The sequence below is a fragment of the Sinohyriopsis cumingii genome, chromosome 14 (genome assembly GCF_028554795.1).
Source record: "Sinohyriopsis cumingii isolate HCF-2022 chromosome 14, ASM2855479v2, whole genome shotgun sequence".
Taxonomy (NCBI): Eukaryota; Metazoa; Mollusca; class Bivalvia; order Unionida; family Unionidae; genus Sinohyriopsis; species Sinohyriopsis cumingii.
The window spans coordinates 123,883,790-123,904,998 of NC_142974.1; the positions used below are offsets into that span (position 1 = coordinate 123,883,790).

Genomic DNA, 21,209 nt, shown 5'->3' on the forward strand with positions numbered 1-21,209 from the left:
ATACGGTCCCGACCTGATGGGTCTATGGAAATGGAACATACGAAAATTGAAACAGGGAGGGGTCTCTATTTTTTTTTAAACAAAAAATAAAAAAAATAAAAAAATGGGGTAGGCAATTGAAAGTCGATCTCTTTTCGAGAAATGTGGGTGGCCCTGAAAAGGGCCTTTGGTTTTCTTCTTCTTCTAATTTCTTCTATTTCTCCACCAGCTTCTTATTTACTGTCCTACACTTTTTCTCTTCTTTTCTTTTTTTTCTTCCTCCTTTTTCTTCTTTTTCTCTTCTTTCTGCTTCTCCTCCTCTTCTTTCTTCCTCTTCTCATTTTCTTCTTCTTTTTCAATTTTTTCGTTCCATTCTCTCATCCTTATCCTTTCCTCTTCATCCTCCTTCTCCTCCTTTATTTCTTTCATCAGAGTACTATCATGTCCTTTACTTTTCTTAAATTGTTGATCTCCATCTTCACTCGATGGGGACTATAAGAATAGTGATCCTCGTTTAGCCTCACTAACATTTGCTCCATCATACCCAAATTGTCCAGGACGTCTTGCAATGTTTTCATTTTATCAAGTTGGTTTGAAGCCATCTTCTTTTTTATTCTCTGTAGAATGGTTTGAACAACGAACACTGTGGGTTCTTATAGTGAAAGCGCGGACGTGATGGAAAACATCCCCTAAAACAAAATTTATATTACCTAGATCATAACCAAACAACGCGCGGACGTGAAGGAAAACATCCCCTACTTTTCTTATTTCATATGATCTACCATCCATACACGCAAAGCATTAAAATGAAACCCTAATCTACTATTCACACAAACCAACTTAAGCTCTTACATAACCCAATAATCTACTATCCACACAAACGTACGTGAGCGCTTACAAACACACACACACACACACACACACACACACACACACACACAAATAAAAAGAGTCAGTGTTTATATTCACACTACTCTACATACACACATTGGCAAATCGATTACTATTTCTTTTCTAGAGTATTGGTTAGCCCTGAAAAGGGCTGTTTGTTTTTGAACTCCATTGACACCTGGTTAATGATGGCACCTTCCAGGCCTGGTACCACACACACATCTTCTTCCCCAGTCTCTTTTCACTCTTTTTGGGGGGGATAGCAGAGGCGGGATAAGTGGCTTCAGAACCCCAATCTTCTGTCTCTGGGATTCTGAAATTTCCTCTCTCCTTTTCTTCCTCTTCTTTGTTTCTTCTCTCCTCCTCTTCTTTGTTTCTTCTCTCCTCCTCTTTCATCCTTCCCTCTTCTACGATGGCCTCTGCAGCCAGCTCATTCATGAAGTTCAAGCAGTTTAGCTAGTCTGGTGTTCATTCTGGTGGTGTTGATCAATCAACAAGGGTAGCTAGACTGCCGAACGATTTTTAATTTATAATGAAAGCGCGGACGTGATGGAAAACATCCCCTAAAACAAAATTGATCTTACCTAGATCATAACCAAACAAACGCGCGGACCTAAAAGAAACACTCACTCACTTTTTATGCTACCCATCACTATTCTAAAAAATTTTATTAAACAAATAATATACTATCCACATGCGCAAAGCAATCCAATCGAACCCCAAATCTACTCTCCGCACACGTCAAACAACGAAAATAACATCATCATAATCTACTATCCACACCAACGTACGTGAGCACTTACAAACACATAATCATATACACAAACACATACACTCACACTATAAAAAAAGAGTCAGTGTTTATATTCACACTACTCTACCTACACACATTGGCAAATGGATTGCTATTTCTTTTCTAGAGTATTTGGTAGCCCTGAAAAGGGCTGTTTTGTTTGCTTGCCATGGCAATCTTTTAGTTTCTAAGAATGCGATGTCCTCTGACGATAGACTTTCTGACGATAGGTCTGCTTCTTCGGAAAGAGAAGAAGAACTCTTTGGTGTCGATACGACAATCGACAAAGCCTCTGTCAGGTTCAGGTTGCTGCTGCTGCTGTTGCTGCTGTTGCTGCTCTCTCTGCTGTTTCTGAAGGCGGTACTTCTCTGTCCATTCTTCTTTCTCCCTGTTCACTTCTTTTCTGAATAGCTCTTCTATCAGGTCTTCAGTGACTTGTAGCATTCTCACATTCTCTATTTCTTCTGGCTTCGGCATCAGACTGTGTCTGACCCTATGCAAATTCACGTAGGCTTCGTTTAGCTTAGCTAGTCTGGAGCACGTAGGAGGATGAGTCGACAATGGATGGTTAGACTGGAGGCTACCGCGGCTTTAAAGTCAAAGCGCGGACGTGAAGGAAAACATCCCTCCACGGTTTTCGAGCCGGAACGTTCAATGAGTGCCATGAGAGAGATAGTAAGAAGTCAAAGAGCATGAATCAAAATTCTTATAGCCAAACAAACCACAAAGACACTTTTTCTTCAAAACAACATTTTTTTAAATTCAAAATCACTTAACACTAACAAACAACTCTAACATTTTTTAACAATAACCCGACAATATAACATCAAACATTTTTTTTCTAATGACAAACATTTTTTTTAAAACTCACACATTATTTTGGACAAGGCTGACAACGTTGTGAATGAAATTGTGATTTCCACTGTTGGAAGTCATTAGGCCATTAATGGACACTACGTTTCCTAGCTTGAGACAAAAGATAAGCATAATGGTCACAAAACCATCGATTTACTTTCACATCATTTCTAGAAGAAGAACGAGGATCAAAATGAGTCACTAAATGTTCTAAGGAATAGCCCAGGCTGCGATGATGCAGAAAATACACACAATATTGTCCACACACCAAGGAATCTGTGCCTTGTAATTTCACATTATTGAATCTTGTGGTCTGAGCATTTCTTCTCATAAAGTCAATGATATCGTCTTCCAGAGGAGGTAATCCATACGAATCGAAATATTCCACACATCCTTCTTGAGGAAAGTAGACGGCTACCCAGTGGGTTCCTGGGAGATGACTGTCGTCCGTGTTGATCACATAAGCTTGATGGTCTTGAGGTTTGCGATGAGGGAGTTCATCTTTAGCACAGACGACAGGATTCCATGAAGCAGTGTACGAACTGTGGTTCAAAAGATAATAAAGTTCCCAGGTATCCATTGATTTGTGTGGGTTTTTTCTTCTTCTTCACAGGTAATGACAAGTGATCAATTCGATCCTGACCTTTTGCTTCAAAATGTCTGACAAGTAAAAGGCGTTTAGATCCGACTTCTTACTCTGGTCAAAGAGAGATTCGATGCGACGGCACTCCAGAGACGTTAATGGAGGAGAAGAATGCTTATCCAAGCCTTTATACCACTCGTTCAACACGAATTCTATTTCGATGTGATCCCAAGCTTTGTCCAGATATTCGTCCAATTTTTCTTCTTGACTCAACATCAGACATTTGTCGTGTTGAATTTGACTGGGATGATCGTTGTGACATCCATAGTACTCTTCCGTGATCGATTCTTTCATTATATCTGCCAGGACTGTAGCAAAACAGGAGACTAAATGGGCTTCTTGTTCTGGCCATCTTGACTTCATCATGATAACTTCTTCGTCTTTGTCTTGAGATTCTTCTTCCCCGGTCTCCTCACATTCCATCTTCAAAGTTTCTCCACTAGGCAAAGAGGGATAACAGTCTTCCATGGCTTCTAATAGTCTAGAATGACTTCTCTCAAACTGTTGATTTCTATGGTATTGTCAAATTCTGCATACAGGAGGACGTTCACTGTGTGATCTGGAGGTGGATTTGCAAACTGAAGTTCCACACGAATCTGACCCGATTTTATAGGGTGGAAATGTCCCTCGTCGCTGCCTTGGTCTGGAGTGAAATCAAAACCCCACAAAGCATAGCCTCCTGCATAATCGTCGTACGAAATACCGTGACTGGTGTTGGTTCCTAACTGTCCCGTGGCTTCGTACAGGGACAAGTACGATCTCAAATAATTCTTCGCGACACCAAAGTTGGGCTCAAAGGGTCGGGTACACAAGGTCTTGCCGTCGCGACTGACTTCGATCTTGGACACATTGTAATGTTGAAACTCAAAAGAATTTTGATCGTGGGTTCCGTTGAAGGCTGAATTCCTGACGATACCAACATTCAAACGCTTGGGTAACTGTCCTCGGAACCGATGATCTTCGATCATAGATCGCTGTCCAGCGGGAATGGTGAACGTTTTCACTTCTACGCGTCGTATCGGATACTTGGCGGTCGTTCTGCTCAACGTGTGACTGACGTCGTTTCCCACTTTAGGTAACACTTCCACACGACGCACGTAAAGTCGGGCTTCTTGAATGATAGTTTTGTATTCATTGGCATGGGCCATCAAATGGAAAGCGGCACTGCTACGATTCAGTCTCAGACGGATATCCACCCCGTTCAGCAAATACTTTTCTTGTAACCACATGTCCAAATGCAAACGATCCATCAGTTCTAAACTTCGCCCTTGCAGAATTTTCTTACGAGGGTCGTTAAACCCCACATTGTGAGGATTGTCATCTTCTGTCAAGACTGTGTCGCTAAACGTGCCTACACCTGCCGTGTCAGGTTTCCATACCACGCAAGCATCCATATGAGTATTCTTGGGTTCTTTTCCGTACGTCAAGAGATTTTCCAGGTAGGCACGATATGGGTAAGTATCCATGCTGCTGCTGACCAGTTTGTTATTCAAGTACAAGTCCACTTCGCTGAACAAGGAATGCATGAAATTGTTGACAGGAGCTACTCTATCATCGCCTCTTGGATTGGTGTTGTCCGTTTTGATCACTTTCACTTTCAAATACAGGTAACTGCTATTCAGATCGATGTAATATTCGGGTTGTCCTTTGATTTCAAACTCGATGGGAGCGGAATCCGTCAATGAGGAGACGGGATGAAATTCCACCCACTGGGATACTTGCATGGTCATCATGGTGGGTGGCATGGCAAACAGATCCAGTTACGACTTGGAACAGGCGCAAGACTCTCGGTGCATCATTTTTTTCTCTTTTTCAATAATCGAAAACGTCTAAGTCTCGAACGGTTCTTCTTTTCTTTGCCTTTCTAGCTTTAGACGTGTGAAGTCTGGTGAAAGGGTGTTTTCTTCGTCTCTTTCTGCCTTGTCCTTGCTGAATGCCTGACTCGGTAGCGTGCAGGGCATCTATAGGTGTGTCTCGTCGGCCCAAAAGGTCTTTACCCGTTTGCAGCAAGACATTTTTGCCTGCCCTCATGAAGGCTTTTTAGGATTTTGTTTGTCGATGATGACATTTTGGAGAAATTCTTTGCCTTGCGTCAGTGCCGCATCTTTCAAGGCGTGCAATCCGCGTGTCATCATCGGTTTCAACACCGGGGCCACCGAACGAAAGGCCGATTTCAGCATATCTCCTAAACCGTGTCCTCGCTGTCGAGCAACCCCTCGGTACACTGAATACATGACTTACGAGTCGTCAGAGAACCGTTTTCGAAAATGGAGTTTCAGCGTGATTTTTCCTTTGGTGAATGGAATATTTTGTCCCAGATCTCCTTTTATAGCAATGTTGACCGTGTCCAAATACGACTTACTGACAGGTAAATAGTGACGATGTACAAATTTAAGGTAAACGTGGTAAGTCTTTCGACCTTCCTCGTCAGCGGTCGTGGCAGAATCCACTTTGAAAGGAATGACACGCAGTAACGGCACAGAGGTGTGTCCCACCACGTTATACTCCACCACATCGGAGTACACAAACATCAAATTCAGTCCTTGGTTCAGTTCTACCGGGGCACGAAATAACTTGCTAAAAGACTCGTTGTCGTAAAGGATTGGTAATTCCTTTTTCTTGAGCATGGCCATTCTCATGTCCATGTCTCTGCCCAACATGTCAAACAATTCAGGACGAAATAAAATGCACACGATTTTACTTTCTCGTCAAATTTCATCAAGAAGCGACGAGCTGCTTTGTGGTATTCCATGGTGACACTTTTTTGACACTTTCCAAAGCTTTCATAAACACGACATTAAACCTGGAGGCTATGGTGCTCACCAAATGTTGACCACTAAAATAATAGCCTGGGGGAACGAACAAGTGATAGGTGGTGTACTTTTGATTTTTTGTGCCAGGGGTTTTCTTGTCATATTTGCCATAGGTATCCAAGTACTGTTGCAATTGTTCGTCATGAACTTCCACATCAAAAAAATTTTGATGGGGAAGGACATTGAGGACTTGGGTCGGGTGAATGATTTCTACTAAAGCCACTTCCCAATGGGCTTCGTGATCTAATGGGATGGTCTGAGGTAATATGGCCGTGTAACAGCACAACGTGTTGTTGGGAAACACCTCCATAAAACTGTCACTGGGTAAGGTTAAGTAAAATTGGTTGTGGTGACTCATAATTCCAGAGTTCTGTGGCTGTCCGAGGGGTTACTGGACGTCAGAGGAGTGTCTCCGTCCAAAATGGGGTTGTTATTGTTGTTGGAGTGGTGACTGACACTGGTACTGGACACAAGGATCCCGTGGTTCCCGTTCGAGGTGAATTTCAGGGAGGGATTAGGAAGCAGGTAACCGATGCAACTGCTCAATAAAATGGTCCACAATTGTTTGTCTCCTTGTTGCAAACTCAAATTGGCAATGGCTGCCCCGATGACACAATACACCACGAAGATTTGGCAGAAAAAGACGATTTGCGTTTTAGGCACACGTTCTCCACACCACACCCACAAGGGTTGTTTCTGTAAATCTTCCAGAGAAGAACTGGGTGAAGGAGTGGTCGACGTAGCTGCGTCTGTGTGAAAGGGCATGATGGTCACTTCTTTTTATAGTCGATGACTTGCGAAGCGTCGATCCAAGAATCAAAACTGGGTGGTTATCCTTTCCAACGTACTTTGACTTCTTTGACACGTCGTTTACCCACTTTACGGGTTCTGCGTTCGAGAATGCTTTCGATGTCGTACACGTCGTCTTCTTTTTTGGTGACACGTTGTAACTCGGGTAAGTAAAACGTTCATTTGAGCAATTCTCCGTTCATGTCTTCCAATTTATAGACGGCAGGATGACGGCCATGCACTCGTCCAGTGACACGAAACAATTCGGTCGTTCAGTTAGGTAAGTAACCTTTGTCGAAAGTGCGTTTGGTTTTGCCAATGCGTACCCAATCTCCTACGGTCAACACTCCACTTTTCTTGCGGACAGCCCTCGTCGGGGGCGTACCAAACAGGCGCTCAAACACCAACACTTCGTTCTCGGGAGTCACTTCTTGCGGGGCACGTCCGATGCTTCGATGGTAAGATTGGTTGTACGCTTGCACCAGGTGCGGTAAGATGTCGATGTACTTCAGAGTGTGGTGATGAGTAAAATATTTCCACATGCGGTCTTTCAAAGTGCGTTGAAAACGTTCCACGATGCTGGCTTTGGTTTCGGGATTCTCGGTGGTAAAAAAATGAATGTCACGTTTCTTTAATTCTTTTTGGAAAGCTTGGTTCAGAGATTCGGTACCTTTGTCCGTTTGCCATCGAAGAGGGTGACGACCGCTTTGTTTCAACACCCTTTGCAGGGCTCGCACTAACTCGCTGCTCGATTTGGAAGTCAAGGGCACGACCCAGGCAAATTTGGAAAAGACGTCGATGACACAAAACAAATATTTGTAGCCACGATTGTAGCTGGCCAAATGAGAGACATTGGCTAAATCGGCTTGCCATTGATGATCGATGCCTTCCACTCGGGTGCGACTTCTGGAAAACTTGCCTCGAATGGGTTTGTGTAAAGTGTAAGTAGCTTGTTCTTGTAACCATCGTTGCACTTGCGGTAAACGGAGACTTTTCAGTCGGGTTTTGGCAGCACGATACAATTTTTGAACTCCTGCGTAACCTGCAGGATGGGAGGGATCGTAGTAAATGCTGGCTAACACTTTTTCCATTTGTTGGTTTGTGTGTTAATAAGGCACCCACTCTTGGAAGATGCTACTCTTTTTCTCTTGGGGTACTTTCTTGGATTGCAATGCTTTGCGTGTGCGACCGGGAATAGGTGTCGAAGAGGAGGATGTCGGAACAGGGGATATCGGTTCTTGTTTCACTTCTGTCTTCACTTTCTTTTTCTCTTGTGATGAAGAAGGGGTGGTCATCATTTTTTTAATCCATCCACTTCTGGAGGTAGGTGGTGTTGTTAACTTGCGTACTTTTTCTGGTGGAGTTTGAAACCCTTCCTCTTCTTCTCCTTTTTCTGTCCTGGTCACTGGTAGTGGTGGTGGTACTGGTGATGGTGCTGGACTTTTCATCAAGGTCTTAAAATCTTTCAGAGTGGGTAGAGCTGTTTCGTCTAAAGCTTTCTGGTGAAAGAGTTGCAGTTGTTGCAAGAGTTGACCGTACTTTTGCGATTTTTCTGTTTCGGACAAATCTTGGCGATCCATCAAGGACTGCAATTCGTGTTGTAACTGGGACATCTCGCTCAAATTGGGATTGGGAGGTAAATGCGGGGTGCGTTGTTCTTGCCACCGATGGTATTCCATCCATCGTTTGTAAGGCACTAAAGCTAGTTTTCGTCCTTCCATGGGGTTGTCAGGGGTCGATTCTGAGATGTTGGGACTTCAGAGGGCCTTTTTATCTTGTCCCACCAGTCCTCCCAACATGGTTCCCAAGACTCCTTTCAGTCTGGGGCCTAACAAGAGAGGCAAAATGCCTCCACGTTGGACCAACATCTTCTTCTTTTGACGAATGGGAATTTTCTTTTGAACCATTTGGCGAAGAACGTGACGATGTTTGCCCAAGCATTGTTTCTGGTGTTTGGACAAAAGGATCGTGCCTTTCAACACGTTCAAACAACATTCGCACACGGTATCGATGACCTCTTTGGAAGCTGATTAAATGAGGTTTTTTCGTAGGGGTGGAGAAGCTTTGGACAGGACAGATAACATGTCCCCATGTTTGACTAAACGAGGAGGCAGTCCTTTCCTTTTCTTTCCTTGTGGTTGTTTAGAAGAGGGATGTTTTCTGGAGGGTGACATCTTCAGGGGCACCAAAACACTGATACCCTTACTCGGTCACACAGCTTTTTTATACTGGAACGCGTCGCCACTGATTGTCTTTACGTCGTATTAACTTCAGGACAGGCATGACACATCTTGGAGGGGTACGTAACGGACTAAATCGAGCCAGTTCTTTCTTGGACAAATCCAGTAAACTTTGTAACATGCCCGATCTTTCTTGGACTTTGATTTTGGGAGAAGGTACTTTGTGAGCAGCGGCCACTGCCACTAAATTGGAGGGTCCTGCCACTGGAGAAGTTCTTGGGGTCATCAACAGAAAAGTTCTTGGTGTGATCAACGTCTCCAAGTACTCTTCAGTTCTTGGTGACATCAACGGAGAAGTGAATGAACCTGAGGCTACCGGAGACGCGGTCACCGCCGTGGCAGGTCGTGCTTTGCGAGTGTAAGATTACGTCCTGGCCGAAGTGCCTCTCTTGCGACTAGTTTTCTTCTGTGGACTTTTCTTTTTCTGGGGACTTTTTCTTTGTTTCTTTTTCTGCGGGCTTCTTTTCTTTTTCCGGGGTGGTGTCTGGTAAGAGGAGGGTCCCGCCACTGGAGATGTTCTTGGAGACACGGGTCTCCTTGGGGACCTGGTCTTTTTCTTCTTCTTGGAGCTTCGTTTGACTTTTTTCTTGGGGAGAACTTTGGGGGCATTAGGATCCCATCTTAAGAGAGAGCGAATGATGACCCCTCCTAGAGTATCGCTCCCTCCAGGTTTCAAAATGATTTGTTTTTTGGTTTGAGTGTCGATGCGAGGATCGGTCAGTTGGGTCAAAGAAACTTTGTTTCGATCAAAAAAGCGTTTGGTTTGATGAGGAATCTGAATGATCCCTTGTAGTAATTGACGTGCCGTCACCGTGAACCATCGTAAGACTTCTTTGAGACTAACTTCTAAGACACGAGCTCGTGTTTGTGGATTTTGTTCTCGACTGATGCCATACAAGGCACGAATCAATTTGACGGGAAGATGCGAGTGAAGGGACGTCATGTTCAAAATGTGTGTGAGACAGACGAAAAGGGTCTGAGGTTTTTATAGATTTGTTTTGTGGAATGAAGTTAAATCGAGGACGGAGACGTGTACAGGACAGGCCCTCCGTCATGGCACCAGTGGTGAAACACGTGGGTACGAAATCGCAAATTATCGGGGGTCGTAGGTTTCAAATCGACAAGTAAATAGGCGTGTGGAGTTTGAGTGGCATCGTCGTACGCCTGAGTCAGCCAAGGTGTCCCAAACTGTTTGGCTAAGACTTGCACTTGCGATTTATCTCAAGGGCTTTTAAACAAGACCACGTAATGCGCATTGAGACTGATGGTGCGATGGGCTTTACTTTGTTGAAACAAATTTTGAGTGATGTAAACGACACTGGCATTACTATGATGCCCTTTGCGCGTGAACCACAGTTTAATTTCTTTTTCGTCTTCTCCTAACATGTCGTCAAAAATGACCAAATGGGTTTGACGGGAGTGAGAGACGATGCCGTCGTCTTCTTTAGGAATGCCTTCCACAAGCACGATGGAATCGCCTTGACTTTCTCGCAAGAGGCTGTACGCCGATTGCCACTGTTTGTAACACCACACGATGCGCTGAGGTGGACGATTGATCAAATGATGTTTATGTTCGATCAAGCGTTTGACGAATTCGGTTTTGCCTGAACCGCTAGGTCCAGCAATGAGCATGTTAAAGGGATGGCGAAGATACAAAGCCTCCCAACTGGCACGATCTAAGTGTTCGTCGATGACTTTGACAGTGGAGGAAGAGGGAGCAGAGACAGCAGAGGTAGCCATAGTGTGAGGAATGTCACTTGTGACACGAAAACAAACAAGACAAGAGTTTATATACTTTTCTCAGGACACATTTATTGAATGTTTTAAACATGAATACGAAAGACAAAAATACATAAAAGCCAAAGGCTTAAGTACATCGATAAAAGGCACATGATAACCATCAACGTGGAATAAAAACAAGTGTCTGTACGACATGTTTTGGGTAATGTTCTGACCAGTTTTATAGGGGGTAAGGTCACACAAGTGTCCTCCCGAAAGGGTCTTTCAGGGATGTCCACGACAGTCCCGTCCTGGGTGACGGGTTCTTCTGGTACTGTCACTAACACAGGTTGAAAAGTCGCAAGGCCACAATCGCATTCCACTTCAGAAGCCCCAAACTTGAATTGTGCCTTCTAAACTTGTTTTGTGTTTCTCTAAAAGTATTCATCTTGTTCACTTGGTCTTGGTAGTCACAATGAACTATCGATCTTGCCTAGGGTTCCTTTTTATATACAGACCAATACCGGCGTGTCCATACGGCAGGGTGGAATGATTGGCAAGTCGCACTCGCTTCTGGTACACGATTTGATAGACTTTTTCCAAGGGTCGACTGACGATGTGGTGAGTGGGTAAACGTACAATCTTGTTAGGTTGATAGGTGGTCACTTTAAAGTGTTCATCCTCTCCAGATTGCAAGGCTTCTTTCAATACCCCAAAGTTGACCACACGACTGGTATGATAATTCAGAGTCAATCCTTTCACTTTACACTTCGTGTGCACTTCTCCTTGTGGGTCCCGGTATTCGTAGCCGTAATTTTTTGGACCGCCACTGACGAAACTTAGAATCTTGTCGTCGGGATGCTCGTCTGTCCAGGCTCCTAAACGGTCTCCTTCGATGTCAGGGTGCTGTTGACTCGGGTGATGGATGTAAATGCAACTGTCCGTGTCAAAGTACAGGACCCGTTCCCCTAACAGTTCTAAAGCTTCGTACAATTTTAAGCGAGCATGAGCTGTCACGTAAGCCGCAATGATGACTTTTCCAAAAGGGTCGTCTTGTACAAAGTCCAGATCTTCTTCATAATTGACCAAGATCAAATCCTCGCGAACGACGTCCACGTGTTTCATGAATTTGGTTTTGTCGTGAATCATCTGAAAGTAGCGGGAAGGTTCTGTCAAAAACTCCGTCTTGGGTAAACACGGACGTTGTGCCATTTTACCCCACAAACAATTTAACATCACTTTGGCAAACGATCGCCTGCCTTCGTTTTTCTCGATGTGATCTAAAATAATGCCTTCTTGTGCCCAGTATTTCTCTTGGAATGTCTTTTGGTCTTCGGGAGTGTGACACCAGAAAGAATAGACACTGGCTTCTTGTTTCAGTTTCAAAAAGGCATCCACGTAGTCGGCGAAAATGCCTTTCTGCGTGGGGTCAGCCTTGTGGTATTGTTGTGTCTTGGGAAAGTGACAAATTTCGCACACTTCTAACAGTTGATATCCCATGTCCAGAGCTTTGAACAATTCTACGCTGACCCAGGTTTCCGTCAAAGCCCGTTCTTCCTGGGTGTGCTGACAAGGCTGATCTTGGTTGCACGTTTCGGCACAAGTACGGCACAAAGGAAACACCAGTTTGCCTTGGCAATGGTGAGGTAAGACGGGATGGTACAAGTCCTTGGGAGGCAAAACTTTGCACTTGATCAAGCCCTCGTATTGTCGGATGTTTTTCAGGTCGATGTGTTTCGTGAACAATTGTGGGTGCCCTGCAGGAAAGCGACAATATTTGCATACGTAGGGATACAGCGAACACACGTCCAAGTATTTGATTTCTTCTCCTTTCTCTTCGTCGGCTTGGTACAGCAAACAGGTGGCATTGATCCTTCCTCCGTACAAACTATCCCTTGGGTTCAGCGGGTCCATGAACTGGTAACTTTCCACGAGGCGTTTAAATTCGGGATCAGTTTTCAAACGGTGATCGTATTCGTGTTCCCACATTTCCACCACTTGGCATCCTTCCTGTTCTAACTTTAGGCGTCGCTGACAAGTGTCCTGGTACAAGTCTTCCATGGTTCGTTGCAAAAACTGATTTTTAGTGCCACGGTCAGGATAACAGACGGGACATCCGTGAAATAAGCAACCGTTAAACTCGTACACGATCTTGGGGTTTTCTAAGTCCCAGCCATCGACCAAATGCGTTCCGATGGTCTTTTCGCCCCCTCCGTTGCGGGCATGCTGAATCCATTTGTCTTCCTTGTCGCACAAGTATTGTAACCAGCGTAGGGCTTTGACCGAGTATTGACGTTTGGCATAGTTGGTCGTTTGAGGACTGATGATAGCCACGGTGTTTTCAGGCATGAATCGTTGCCGGTACACTAAGGAACACGCTTTGGCAAAGGTGCAAGCTTCTTTCAAAGGATCGACCCCTCCGTGTTCCATGAACAGTTCTCGAAATTTTCCACAGCAACGTCGTAAAATGTCCACGTCAGAACGACAATACTTTAACATTTCTTCCTGAAAGTCGAAAGGGTCCGAGGCGTGAGCCTGGTACCAAGCGTAATAAGCTTCTCGTTGTTCGGTACGCATGTTGTCAGGGTCGTAATAGTGAGCCTCAGGTAAATGGGGTAGAACGGCGTGTTGACTGGCTTCGGTATTGAAAAAGTGTGGAAAGTACCCTTTAGCCATTTCTGTCATTCCAAATGTTTTAGGCATTCGGCTCAAAGGCATGGCCAAGTAACTCATTGAATCTTTAAACTGTACTTGTCCCACTTGTATGAAAATGATTTTGGCTCCGTTCAAAGTGACTTTAGGACGCTCGGTGCCTTGTTCCGTATAGTATCTCAAAAGAAACTGTCCATCGTATCCGGAGAAATTGTGAGCCATCACCGTGTCATGACGATGACAATCTCCGTAACGTTCGATGTCCTCTTGGCTCCACGTCTTGTCGATGGGGTCTAAGACCCATTGGGCAAAATCGGCTAGCGTGTTCGGTCCCCGAAAGATTTTTTTTCCGTCCTCCAGGAATCTTGCTGCAGTGAGGGCAATGACTGAAGATAGGTTCTTGAATGCACTTCTCGCACGCTCGATGAGCCACAGAAATTAGGAACGTGAATGCCAGTCTCTTGCATGCATTCGAAATCGAAAAAGATGAAATTGCCTTTCTTCTTGTGACCGTCCTCTTTCTATGGTGGGGGTTGGTATTTTTGCACGTAGCATTTTTGTTCCAAGTCCACGATGTGATGACAAATGTGACGTTTTTTCTTTCCTGAACATACGTGTGCCTTGGCATTATTGGTACGTATGCTTTGTCCACACGTAGGGCACAATCTCAGCAGTTGACTAGCACATTTCTGCTGTGAACCTTGCGTCTTCAAATGTTGTTGGTAACAGGTAGGGCTGACAAACGTGCGCAGACAAGTTGAACAATGCACTGGTCCTTCGCTCAGACAGGGTGGAGAGGCCAAACATCCTGAGCATTTCAATCCACAATGCTTGTGTTGCTCTCGATTGTTATAACCATGGTCACATTTCTCACAGTAATAACCGTATCCCAGGAATGCAGTGATACTGGTAATGGTATCGAAATGGTCATCGTGATGATAAAGGTGAATGCAATTTCCATCCTTAAAATCACTGGTAATGGTATCGAAATGGTCATCGTGATGATAAAGGTGAATGTATTTCCATCCTTAAAATCTTGGCCTCGAAACAACAGAGGCCCACGCACTTCTTGAGGGTGCACTTTCAAGGTGTAGAATGGAGCTAGGGCATCTTGCAATTTTTGCATATCAGGAATGCCACAGGGTTTGTCTTTGGGCAAGCCAGCTTGTTGTAACAGGAGTTCTGCTTCGTTTCGTTGTTTGGCTCGGTCCGATTGTCGAATAATTTTCCAGGCTCTTTTCCATTCTACCGTGTCGTTCTTGTTGACATAGGTTCGTCCCACCACGATGGCCCTGGCTAAACACATCTGGTCTTGAGGGTTGTGAATTCGGACGAGACTTGTTTTGGTGCTGAGAAGCTCGTCCACCAATAACATCTTTTTGCGTCCAGTCCCTTGAGGAGGAGAGACGTGGGTCATGTCCAGTGTGGCTTTACCATCGGTGATGTCAAACTGGTCATTGGATTGTTGTACGTGTTGAATTTTGTCCATGCCTTTGGAAGCAGTCAATTCTGCAGGGGTGCTAAACTCGATCCAAACAGGGGATTTCAAACCGTCGTGTTGTATGGAAAGTCTCAAGCGATCGTCTTCTTTGGGTTGACATTGTCGCTTGAGTGTGGTGAGCAAAGAATCCCACACCCCGGTGATGAACCCTTCTGCTTTCTCTAACGGTACTTCGGACTTGAAATCTTTAAACTTCACCGTGTATTTGTAAGCCGTGGTTCTAAATTTTCTAGAGGAGCGCTTTTCTGTCTCTCGAATGGAATAGTACTTTTCAGGGTTAACTAAGGGTGGTGAACTTTGTTTAGAGGGTTCGGATTCTGGTTCACTCATGTCCTATTCAAAATCACTGGCATGAATTTGTGCCAAGACTTCAGCTCTGGTACGAGGCGATAGATCACGTTTCTGCCTCTTACTTTCTTCTTCTTTCTTCTCAAATGAATTGGATCGTTTCATCTTGAGTGAAAAAAGTCAAATGACTAAAATTTAAACACCATGGACTAATTTATACTCCTAGCAGACCAGTGTATATAAAGGGTATGTGTCTTGAACTTTCACTATTCATTTCACTCTCAAACCGAGCACAACGATGGAAGAGACTACCCAGATGGAACGTTTCATCAGAGCGTTGCGAAGGGTCATTAGAAAATTTTCTTCAGACCAGCCTTCGGACTACTCTCCTTCTTTTCGAGATAAAAGTGAAGATACTTGCTATATCTGTCAAAAGAAAGGGCATTGGTCTTCAGAGTGTCCAGACCGTCAAAATAGAAAAAAAGGGGTTAGAAAAGACAAAAGTCAAGATACCTGTTATTATTGTCAAGAAAAAGGACATTGGTCTCCAGATTGCCCTAAGAAACAAGAGGAGCAAGAAGAGAGGGATTCTGGAGAGGAAGAAAAAGAGGAAGAAAGTAGACAGGTGAAGAAAAAGAAACAGGAGAAGAAAAGAAGAAGGGAAGAAAGTGAGGAGGAAAAGACTGTGACGGGGAAGAAATTGAAAAAAACAGAGAGAGTAAACAAAGAAACAGAAGAAGTCTATGAACTTTTTAAAGTGCTCTGTTGTGAATTGTGAATTGGATTGTAACTATTGATAAAAGAATAAATTAGGTATAAAAAGGTAAGTGTCTTTGAGTTTTGATTTTAAATAAGAAGCTACACTCACGCACTCAAAAACACGTACTATGGGGTAATTTTTTTTTTTGAGTTATTGGCAATTGAAAGTCTATCTCTTTTCGAGAGAAGTGGGTGGCCCTGAAAAGGGCCTTTGGTTTTTGGTGTAGGGGTGAGTTTAAGCAATCAACTTTAACTGCCTTAAGCCTTTGCCACGGCCGAGGCCTACTTCTGATGATGATGATGATTTGGTTGAAATCACTAAGGGTGGTACGGTAGGCTTAGTCACAGGGTTGGCTTGTTTAGCTCGGGAAGGTCGTATTCTCTTCGGTCGTGATAAAGAAGTCTAATACATTTGTTTCAGACTTCTTAACTCCGCTAAAATGTCTAACAGTACCGTGACCGTTTGATTTTCACCCTCTTGTTTCTTTGCTTCTTGTTGTTGTTGTTGTTGTTGTTTTTTTTTTTTTCTTACCTCTTCTTACTGTTGTTGCTGTAAAAGAAAAGCTTGTTCCGCTTCCTTTTGCCGCTGTATAAATTTCTCCAATTCTTCTTTCTGTCTCTGTCTAAAATTCTCCACGTGCGGTAATGAAGAAGGTGACGAAGGTTCCGGAACAAATTCTTGCGAGGTAAGAAAATCCACAAAATCCCAGTTTACCTCTTCTGAAAGTAAGTCCGGGTTCCCTTGGGTGGTCTCCCCTGCTGGTTCACCCCAATGGATCGTTTTCTGAGTTTCCGTCATGTTGAATCACTGTCGCATAGATTGACTGTACACAGGGGCTAGCGAATCTATATAGACCACGTGACGTCACAGACTGTTCTCTTCGGATTGGATGCGGGCTGACTGAATTTTGTAACGCGTGTTTGGATTGGTCAATGAACTCAATCCGTTTCAATCCTTCCTCTACCTATAAATAAGCGCAGTTCACTGCATTGATTCACCTGTTCTCAGCGCCTCAAGATGTGGACCACAGTCGAATCATCAACCCTTGTGTCTTCGATGATGTTCAGGACGGACATACCGATGTATGTCCGATCCGAATGGACAGTTGTCCATAGGACCGCCAGCAACCTATGGATACGTAGGATTTACGTGGAGAGGCAAGGATGCCTCAAAAGAGTCCTGATTTACAGTCCTACAGTGAGACGAACCTAAGGACAAGAAGAAGTCACAGATGCCCTTCATGTTAAGGGTATATATAAACCCAAAGGCCCTTTTCAGGGCCACCCACATCTCTCGAAAAGAGATCGACTTTCAATTGCCTACCCCATTTTTTTATTATTTTTTTTTGTGTTTAAAAAAAAAATAGAGACCCCTTCCTGTTTCAATTTTCGTATGTTCCATTTCCATAGACCCATCAGGTCGGGACCGTATTAAAATAGGGTCCCGACCCTGTTCCATTTTTCCCTTATCTCTCAACAGATCCAAGATTTTTTTTCCCATCTTCAATTCCCCTTGAAGCTAGAGTGACCCAAGACTTTTTTCCCATCTTCAATTCCCCTTGAGGCTAGAGTGTCCCATGATTTTTTCCCATGTTCAATTCCCCTTGAGGCTAGAGTGTCCCATGATTTTTTCCCCATGTTAAATTCCCCTTGCGGCTAGATTGTCCCATGATTTTTCCCCATGTTAAATTTCCATTGAGGCTAGATTGTCCCAGGGGTGTTTTTAATGTTAAGTCCCATTGAGGCTAGGGTATCCCACTTAACTACTCTGGTTCTCGATGCAGACCAAAACATGGCCTCCTTCCATGGCTGTGTTGGCAGTAGCTTTGAGAAAGTGATTTGCTCTCTAGTGGGTGTGGACGATGCCAAGTCTAGCCAAAGTGCCACGGATCTTCAAACTCGTAACGGTCGTTTCAGTGCTAGGGAGGTTTTCGTTCAGCGGGTGTAGACGCCCGGCAAAAGTGGTAGACGCTCTGGGTGGAGTATCTCGCTGCTGCATTTCACCAGTTTCCAGTCTCATCAGCTTGCAGACTCGTCGGCTTGGTGTCCACATATCTCCCTTACGTCTCAAGCTATCAGGACTACGGTTCCGTCAGCACATGCGGCTTGCAAATGGCTATCGTTTGACAGCAAGTGTGGGCTTGACAATGAGCAGTGCAAAACTAAGTTAAATTCTTAGATAAGTTGCCTGAGCGCATGCGACGCTCTTTAAGTCTGTGAAAAAGTGAAAATTATAAAACAAATGTTGTTTTTTGTTTTGGAGATTAGCGCCATTTTCAACGAGTTAAAGGCTATGAATGGTATGCAGAATAACTGGTGGCGGAAGAACCCGAAAGAAACCTCCGGTAAGAACCACCGACAAATGTGATGCTACTGCATAGTTATCACACAGAGACTCTAACCCATGCAGACAGGTGTGAGATGTAAGAGATCATTAAAATCAAGCGCTTTGTTACCCAGGGACACTTCCAAAACAGAGGCAAATAAGACTCAGGATATACACAAAAGAAAACGTTGAACAGAGGTATTATTTACAAATTGTAGATATCGCGCCTTACTGGTTTCAATTTCGATGAAGTTTCACTTGATATCGTATAGCCACCATCGTGCTGAAGTGATGTTAAATGCTGTTGCATAATTGCCACACACACATAAAATCTAGTCCAGAACAAACTTCAAATTCACATGATGAGTAATGCCATTCATCTTTTTAAATTTTTTTCACATCTTTTTGTGAAGTATTCAGCGTAGAACATCTCCGCCTACTAATGGTTATTCTATGTAGTCATAAAATCACCAGCCTACTGTAATCCTCAACACATTGAGGCAAAAGAAATGCTCGAGAACAGCTTGAGAAGAATTTAGTTAGCACTGTTCCTGATACCGAAACAACAAAACAAAGCTGCATTGCAGGTTAATTGGGCCACAGACTGAACAGCCTTTAGGTATAATGTAAATGAAAAACAATGAACAAAAAATGTATCCATTAAAGAAATGTTACTGGAGTGCATCGTGAATTTAATTGCATTGTGTAAAATCTTCAAAAATGCATAATATGTTCCAAACGCATTTTGCATTCAGCTTTGACTTTATTTTACCAATGATCGTAACAGATCTGTGAGTTAAAGCATTATGTAGTCTCACTATACTTTGATGTCCATGTTGTTGTTAAATTTGATATTAAAACCAAGCAAAACTTATTCCTTTTATACAGTAAAATATTTCAAACTACAATATAATATTTTGACTGCATTTCGCAAATACTAAGTAGACTTTACAGATCTTTTGAACATTTTTATATCTGTAAATCCCATAAATGTTAGGAACGTTCATTTGAGAGGTCAATAATAGAATCTCTGTCTGCATTTCTGTATGTCTCTCTGTAACAGCTTGTAACGTAAACGGAAATATGTAGGATTTTCTTGACATGCTATTACACTTGCATCATTCCATGAAAATGTACGTCATTGGTAGGTGTATCGCATTTTGATATCTAAGCCAACCTAAAAAAATATACTTCTTTATCAACATAAAAAGTTAACAAACTATTGTACTATCACACTTGGTGATGGTTTATTTTTTGTCACTTAGTGCTAAATGCGGGATATAATCGGAAGTGAATTGATGATCTGCTCTTTCCATCTATTTTCAAGATGTCTTTTTGTATTTTATTACCTCTCTCTCTCTCTCTCTCTCTCTCTCTCTCTCTCTCTCTCTACTTCAGTACTTGGTGAATATCAATTAGCAAGAGCTACTGCAGTATAAGAGAAAACACAGGAAGTACACTACGAGTACGTCGGCTTACCTAAATGTTTTATGACAGTGTTTCAAGGGTTGTAATAAATTCGTAATTTGTATAATGTTTTCAAACTCTGTCAATTGCTAAAGACAATTATGGAATTCCAAGAAAGGACAACTTATATATGACTATTTATTGTAGGGCACATAAACTATGAAGTTTCTTTCTCCCTTGTCCTATGATATTTAGAAGTATTTCTTCAAAAAGGATTTGCAAAATGTCTGAGAGGGGTTTATATGGCTGTGAGAGATTTGTGGGCCAAAGTCAAGGTGTTGGGGTGCCTAAGTGCCTAAGTGCAGTAGTCAAGGTGTTTAAGCCAATCAAATTAGCACGCCCAGGACCATTAGTCTAGTGGTTTTTACGCAATACAATTGACTAATTTAGTGTTTAATAGCTCATCAACACATTATCGACTATTCAGCGAGACCCCGTTAATACGCAATCACATAATACAAAATAAAGATGGCCTTTAATACGCAATGGATATACGACTGAACAGAGTTGCCCTTTTAATATGCAGTAAGGTAGTACGTGATCTTTTAATACGCATTCCAGATAATACAAAAATAAAGACGCCTTTTAATACGCAATCCAGATAATGCAAAATCAATGTCCACAGTCCACAACATTTCACTTGCGCGTTTGGCTGTACCCACTAAATGCATAGTAATATTAGTTTAAATTCGTGTATTGGCTCAACATAAATTCGTATGTCTTTGCGCATTGGTATTATGAATGAAACTTGGTCTAGAACATATAACTTATCAAAACAATTATTTCGTTGCAAAAGCATATAATAGAATTGATACAACATCTCTAATAATTTCTTCAAAACTCAGCTATTGAATTATTTTTTTCCCTCTCGTCAATGTTTAGCTACTTGTCTCATTTCTCTAGACAAGATGTTATTGGTGCAGAACACATGCTATACCAAAACACGCACTTTGTAGCAAATATATACAGAGAAACGATACTTACAAACGTCCTATCAATCCCTTAAGAAATCACCCTTCATGTTAACTGCTTAGCTCTATTCAGTGTTTAGATACTTGTCTCTTTTCCCCAAACAAAGTCTTGTTGCTATAAACAAAACGGCTAATCAATGCAGATCATTTTTCAAGTACTTAGCAACGAGTTATTCCATACAGAGGAGGTCTAAGCTATAGTTTAGTCTTATCAGTGGATACATTTTAGTACAAACTTGGGAGAGGCGTATCTCGTTCGAATCGATTAGGCTCATACATGGTAAGACAGATTGAACCAACATGAAAACACATAAATGATAAATTACTGTAACGGCAATGCGTGCATAAATACCTACCACATTTTAAATATGTCGGTCCCTCGCTGAATGTAGGCTCACGTATCTAACTGCCTCGACCACCTACACTAATAATAATACTTTTACTACTACTACTATATTTACTGCTGATGTTACTACTACTACTACTACTACTACTACTATTAGTAGTAGTTCCAATAATAATA

At 42.8% G+C, this 21,209-nt stretch overlaps 1 protein-coding gene across 1 annotated transcript in view; it reads right to left on the minus strand.

The window, feature by feature from the left end:
- LOC149784760 (uncharacterized) overlaps positions 1-20,748 on the minus strand; it is a 52,424-nt gene extending 31,676 nt beyond the window's left edge. The window contains exon 1 of the mRNA XM_089933046.1: positions 20,700-20,748. The gene's annotated coding sequence lies outside the window, so the exon portion shown is untranslated. The remainder of the gene's footprint in view (positions 1-20,699) is intronic.
- Positions 20,749-21,209: the final 461 nt, after the last annotated feature.